Genomic DNA, 7849 nt, shown 5'->3' with positions numbered 1-7849 from the left:
AAACCTTTTATTGGCTCGTGACCTTATTTTGGAAGTAGCTGATGATGATCATCAAACCTTTTATTGGCTCGTGACTTTATTCTGCAAGTAGCTGATGATGATCATCAAACCTTTTATTGGCTCGTGACTTTATTCTGCAAGTAGCTGATGATGATCATCAAACCTTTTATTGGCTCGTGACTTTATTCTGGAAGTAGCTGATAATAATCATCAAACCTTTTATTGGCTCATGACTTTATTCTGGGAGTAGCTGATGATAATCATCAAACCTTTTATTGTCTCGTGATTTTATTCTGGGAGTAGCTGATAATAATCATCAAACCTTTTATTGGCTCGTGACTTTATTCTGGAAGTAGCTGATGATGATCATCAAACCTTTTATTGGCTCGTTATTTTATTCTGTGAAGACACGAGCCAATAAAATGTTTGATGATTATCATCAGCTACTTCCAGAATAAAGACACGAGCCAATAAAAGGTTTGATGATTATCATCAGCTACACTACAAACACTCCGCCAACAGCTTGATTATAAAACAACCAGGATAACCTCACAAGTGTCAGAGGTTGATACAGTCGTGAAGAGTTGGATATGTCAAAGATGGTCATCTTGCCTTGTGAGGTTATCCTGGTTGTTTTATAATCCTTACAAAGTAGGTTGAGCTCTTAACATGCGACGATTTTTACATATTGATGACGATATTATATGTACAAGATAGCTAGTCAAAAATGGCTTGGTGAGTCTTTGAAGTTAACTATGGGGCGAAGAGGGGTGGTCTTGTGGATTTCAGGTAGGTCACGAATGTGTTGGGTTATGATGTGGTGTAATGCTTTTGTTAGGTGGTGATGTGGTGTAGTTAATGGTTGTTTACGTGTAGTACTGTACTTTTAGGCATGTCTGCTGTGATATTTGATCGCCAAACCTTACGGCAACTGCTTAGACTCTCCCAGTAACAATAAAATATTTGGCTGAAGTGACAGAGCTACCGCCACCTATTAACGTACGACGTAAGCACATTTGACACTAGATGGATTCGAAGGAATTATCCATTTTATTCAAATAACAGTTAAGGAAAATTACAAAATAAAATGATACGCAAAACTTATATCAACCTTGACTTGTACTGAATTTTCTGTTTCTTTAAAAAAAAGTACATGTAAAGACAAACCACTTTAATGCGATGTGGATTCCAAGACTATGTGGCCATTTCCATCTGGAGAAGTTAAGATACAAATATCTAGAAAATACAACAAAAAAAAATTTTACAAACAAAATTTTTCGTGTCTTTATAAAGAAAAAAATATCTTCCAAAACTCATATCGAAATGTTAAAATATTGTATGTGTTTTCAGTTCTTCGAATTAGCTCACTTATTGTGGCAGCCTCTTTGAATGACTGTGCGGTATGTTTTCTATTAGCCATGTGAGATATTTATGCATATAAAAGTTATTTTACATTTTCAAACACTAAAGTTTCGTTAAGTTATTTTATTGTGCCAATAAGAACACGGGAATTCGATTAGTAAATGTTTCCAGTTCTTATTTCTGAAATATATTCAATTATGTTCTATTCCCCTCAAGAAGAAAATGTTTTCAAAAAGAACTCTTCATTCTTCACTCAAAATCACGACTGCCCTAAACACGCGAAACTTTGAAAAGAAATTACGTCTACGAATTATTTTTCACCATGATCTTTTTTTTTTGTCATTTTTCCACACAATACTTATTTTTCGGGATAGAATACCTTAGTGTTGTATATTAATTTTTCGCTTAAATCTTTTTACTATAATCAAATAGAGGATAAAGTTCATAAAACTAGAGCGACTTTTAACGTACAAATCAGTAAGTTGCATATTAATTGAAGCCGATATGGCACTCAATACGCTCCGCACTTTCAGCTGTGACGGCGTTATAACTAAAACAGCCAATCCTGCTGTTCAGTTGTTGTGGCTGACTGGTTCCCCTCCCTCTGGTCAGTAGCTTTATATTGGAGATAGCTATGCCTGAACTCTGAACTGGCCGTTTATCCCACGTGCTGCATAGCGACGTGCTATAGAGGTTGAAACTAACAAATACTGTGACGTGCAATGGCAGCACAATAACCTAGAAAAAAAAACAGAATGTACAATAATAGAAATTGTAACAGCACGTATCCGAGGAACCACGGCTCTAGTCCCTTTGCCGCCAAAACACACTTCCGTGGGTTCTATTGATTTGTTGTTGTCTATTAGGTCAAATTAAAGGACGATTACATGTGCAAATAGCGCTTTGTGTGCAGCTTTGCGCGAAAATTCTTTTTTTAAAAAAGAGGGAATCCTCGATAGCCGGGGCACTTGAAATTCTTTTAGACAGGATCAGAGTAAATTAATCTATGAGGCCTTTTTTCCTTTGTATAAGCTATATTTTTGTAATTCCAAGTGTGGGGCGCGCATATACCCGATTCGATTTTATTTCTTATCAGGATCTCTACCAGCTTATCCTCAAATTCAAATTATTTTAGGCAGGATTAGATTAAATTAATCTATAAATTTTGGGCGTGGTCAAATATATCAATCCAAAGGGTCTGATCTCCTGAGTCAAAACTGTAATTATACTTCAAATCGGTAAAGAGATGACGTACCTATGAGCTAAAAGTTTGTATATGAAAAAAAACAACAACTTAGAGCCGTCCTATGAGCCGTTATGCCGCGACTGACAACTTTAGGACAATGAACTACTTAATCGAATTGAGTAATCTAACGAGATCAAAATTGCAGCTATTACCAATCCTTAACTTAGATATTTTTATAATGTTTATGTTTATTTTGATACCCGTGGTGGGCAGAGCGTAGATTTCTCATTGTGTGTCTTTGTACTTAACAACAAACAAGCGAAAACCGTAATTGTGTTTGTTGTATACCTCTAAATGAATAACATAAATATAAAACACATTTTCTTGCATGTATAGAAAGCTAATAATTCATGCCAAGTTTGCTTTATTTTAAATGTATACAACGTATTTAGCGCAAAGCTTCACAATGGGCTATCTACACTCTATCTATCGCGAGGGATTCGAATCCCGGATTTTAGCATAGTAAGTCCTGAAACATACCGCTGACTCACCAGGTGACATGTGCGTATATAATCAAACTTCTTTCACCGGCATCATAGTTTATCTTTTGTTATTTAAGAGGCATTTCACCTATATTTCTGTCTGTTCGTCTATCTGTGTATCTTTATATTAACAATTATGTCCCCCAAGCAGTGGCCCAGCAGTAAATCCAGGGGCTTTTGACACTAAAAACTGGGTTTCAATACCCGTGTCTGGCACAGTACAGATAACCCATTATGTAGCTTTGTGCTTAATAACAACCAAAATAATAATATGGGATAGGATTTATCTATATTTATAGATATATGTGTGTGTGTGTGTGCTTGTGTACTTCTAAGTTATAGATGGGTTTACTTTTTAAATTTATCTCCAAATATTGAAAGAATTGGTTCATATTAAACAAAAATAAAACAGCAGAGTAAGATTACGCAGTCTTTTTTTTTAATTTTCAGTTTTCAAGAACATATACGTTATATGAAAAACAAAACCAGATGCTGTTAATAAAGAAACTTTTCCTCAGCAGAGGGTGCTCGTGTTTGCGTGCTTACCTCCATTTGAGTACCTAAAATTCGTCATGATTATTTAGTAAAACCGATAAGATCTCACCGTGATGAATTATTATATTTACCTGTTTGAGAGAAGTAAAAAAAAAAACTCTCGAGCTGATAAAATGGCGCGGAACAGCCCATATACATCCCACGAATGTGAGGCTGTCACGATAGTCAACGAAAAACAAGAAACTGATCAGAACCCTTAGAAGGTCACGACCGCCACTGGTAACAAAGTTAAGATAATGGATGAGAGGTTGTGGTCTCTAGACATCTGTAATGCCTATGATGAATAAACTTGCGTGCGAGAAATCTTCTGGCTCGTGTAGATTTGTTTCCTATTTATTTTAAAGTGTATCGTTATCATATCACATCCATCTATCATTCCTAGAAAGATATCCATAATTGTACATATGAACGAACGAATGAATTTTAAAACCGTTTCTTACTGCATATGTTTCATATAACCTTGTTTGTCTAAAGAAAGTTGCTGAAAGAACAATTGACGATAATGTTATGGTCATTTTTGGAATGGTCCCCTGGTGGGACAGCGGTAAGTCTGAGGATTTACAATGCTAGAATGAGGGGTTCGATTCCCCTCGGTGGACACAGTAGACAGCCTGATGGTAAAGAAAGTTGTTGAAAATACAGCTACGAAAGAACAATTGACGATAATGTTATGGTCATTTTTGGAATGGTCCCCTGGTGGGACAGCGGTAAGTCTGTGGATTTACAATGCTAAAATGAGGGGTTCGATTCCCCTCGGTGGACACAGTAGACAGCCTGATGGTAAAGAAAGTTGCTGAAAACACAGCTACGAAAGAATAATTGACGATAATGTTCTGGTCATTTTTGGAATGATCCAATTGGTGGGACAGCGGTAAGTCTGTGGATTTACAATGCTAAAATGAGAAGTTCAGTTCACCTCGGTGGACACAGTATAGACAGCCTGATGTAGCTTTACTTTAAAAACACACACACTTTTTGGAATGGTGCTTGGAAATTGTGCATTTGCTATCTCGTCATCAACTTTTTAGAAACTAATTTTTTATAGCTACATATAGAAAGTTATGGTGTAAAACAATCCGCTAATTGCGTTTTCACAAAGCTACACAACGGGCTGTCTGTGCTCTGCCCACCACGGGTTTAATATTTTCGTGAATGTGTTTTGTTGGTTTGTAGTTAAGCACAAAGCTATACAACGGGCTGTCTGTACTCTGCCCACCACGGGTATCGAAATTCTAGCGTTGTAGGTCCGCAGACATCCCGCTGTGCCACTGGGGAGGGAATGTGTTTTGACTTGGTGTAAACCATCCAACAGATAAGTTACTTCAACAACAGCGAAACGTTGACATCAAAGAATGTTATGTAAAGCTTTTTAAAGATAACACGTTGTTTCCAAGCGTGTTCTCCAAGGTGATACAGTGATAAGCTCGATCACTTATAACGCTTAAGTTCAGGGCTCGATTCCTGTGCTTGAAGCAAAACAATCAGTTCCGAAGTGTATGATCAAAGACATATGCAGTAACTGATAAGCAGGTTTGACTAAACAGCGGTCCACTTTAGTTTAAAATAGTTTAATAGCTTTTACGAAATATATTGTGCAGTACTCGTCATGATACAAAACGGTTATTACAACATGCTCTCTGCGAAACAATTACGCGCGTACACCAAAGTATAGTTCATTTGTTCTAAAATTAACGCGATGTTATTAGGCTTGAACGACAATACACGATAAAGGATTTCAGTATAGTACATAACAGCTACTTGGCGGTGGCTTTAAGTCTACTTTTAACTCTCGCGAGACGTTAGAAGTTTCTTCCTGATTCACTACATTAGTCAGCTCTATTGATTGCTCGAGGAGGTTTCTTTTTTGATAGCTATCATTTAAAGTTTTTTGTTGTTTTTCTGCTTCTCTTCAATGTTCAATAATCGGAAGATGAAGTTGTCATGAAAGCCCCCCAATTAACGTTGAAGCTTAAATCACGTGTTTATCTTTACCTAAATGGACCTCTTAAAAACCCCTAAGGACGAAGCTAAGATATCAAGGTGTATTGTACACCAGTGCTCCCTCCAATTTTTTAATCCATGTGCGGAATGAATTTTTTCATGTGCACCAGTATCAAGGCAATGTGCGGATTTTTAGACCGTAAAGCCTATTGAATCATTAGGCCACTTTGCAATGCTACCAGTTGGTTATTTGGACATTAGGCCTATCGGATGTCAGGGTCATTAAGGTCATAAACGTGTTGAGACTCCTCATCATTATTGATGATGTGCGCGGCATTTGATTGGTTGTTGTGCGGCCGCGCAGCTTAGAGGGAACACTCTCTCAGTTCCTTAAGTTCTTTAGATATAGCCTGACTCATCAAACCTAAGACAGCGAAGATAGTCACTGATGAAACAATTAATTTTGATATTTATAAGTAAGAACATTATATACTTAATTAACTGTGTTCGTTACCGATGATTTTTAGTTTTGACCAAAGTTGGGTACCTTGTTCTAATCGGTAGTTAATATTGATTGAGACTCAGTAGATTTTGTAGGTATATCATTTAGGTGGCGTTTCATGATAATATTCAATATAGTTGCGGTTGTTTCGAGTGGAACAACTTTCAAAAATCGTAACATAATTTTTTGTTTTTCCCAATCTTAACTTGTTTTATTTTTGGAGATGTACAGGTTAATCAAAAGTGGTGTGAAAGTCTAAATTTCTTCACGATATACTCTTGTATGTACCCTGACGTGATAAAGTTTGTTGTCAAAGGAGAAGTTGCCTAACTTCTATATTGCGCACCTGTGATGTCGGATTAACATGGCTGACTCTGGTTCTGTATGCGAACAAGCGAAATAATCCCAGCTGCAAAAAATGTAACATAATAACATAATAACCTTATGCTGTTCAGTCTTGTCCATTTGTTCGGGCCCGGCACGGCCAGGTGGTTAGGGTGCTTGACTATCAATCTGAGGGTCGCGGGATCGAAACCCCGTCCTACCAAATATGCTCGCCCTTTCAGCCGTGTGGACGTTATAATGTGGAGGTCAATCCTACTATTCGTTAATAAAAGAGTAGCCCAAGAGTTGGCTTGGCAGTGAGTGGTAATGACTAGCTGCCTTCTCTGTAGTCTTTCACTGCTAAGTTAGGGACGGCTAGTGCAGGTAGCCATCGTGTGACCATTTGTTCGTTTCATAATTCCAGCTACACAAAGGACTGTCTGCACATAGCCGTCCCTAATTTTGAACTGTAAGACTAGAGAAAAAGAAGCTAGTCAACAGCACTAACCACAAATGTTTGGGCTACTGTAGTCGAATAGTGGGATTTGATTGTTACTTTTATATGGCAAATGCGGCCTCAAAGAGCGGATCGCGTTTTTTATAACAACGAGCCACGAACCATAAATCCTCGAATTCATAGGTCACAATCTACCCATTACCCATTTAGAAGCGGGGGGGGGTGCCTCTTAACCTAGCAATACAATTCGCAAGTTTATAACAGGCCTACAATCAAACAAAGAAGGACAGGCCTGTTAAAATCAATGATTAAAAGTCATTATCATATTTAGTATTCAAGGAGTATCTCATGGAAATAGAACAAAAAAAAGGCTTTTTTTTCGGGGCATCCATTTCATGTCAGTAAGATCAATTGAAACAAAATGGTGGAACTTACATTTTGTCCGGTTTCATTGTTGTTAAGCGCAAATCCCAACAATAGGCTATTTGTGTTGTGCCCACCGCGAATAGCAAAACCCGATTTTTAGCATTATAAGCCCTCATACTTGTCGCTGAGGAGGGGTATTTTGTCCTGAGAGGGTGCTGTTGTGTATAAATAATAATAAAGTTCTACGTATGCACATAAGATGATTTTAAAAAAAGTTATTTATGTATGCTTGACTACTCTTATTATAAGAGAATTTCGTGTAAAATATGATTCTATTTGAGTATTCTTACTTTTTTACAATAATATTTTTACTTTTTACAGTAATATTTTTACTTTTTTACGGTAATATTTTTACTTTTTTACAATAATATTTTCACTTTTCTACAGTATTATTTATGGGGGAAAAAATCAAAACATTTAATTAAAAGTACCAGAATTTCTTCATCGTTTGCCATAACACTAAATCAGTAGTTCCCAACCTGGGGTCCCCGGACCCCTGGGGGTACACGTAGGCAATACTATCTCATTAAACAAGTAAGTTTTTTAATACTGAT

This window comes from Limulus polyphemus, unplaced genomic scaffold (assembly GCF_000517525.1).
Source record: "Limulus polyphemus unplaced genomic scaffold, Limulus_polyphemus-2.1.2 Scaffold1240, whole genome shotgun sequence".
Lineage (NCBI taxonomy): Eukaryota > Metazoa > Arthropoda > Merostomata > Xiphosura > Limulidae > Limulus > Limulus polyphemus.
This window is presented reverse-complemented; position numbering follows the sequence as displayed.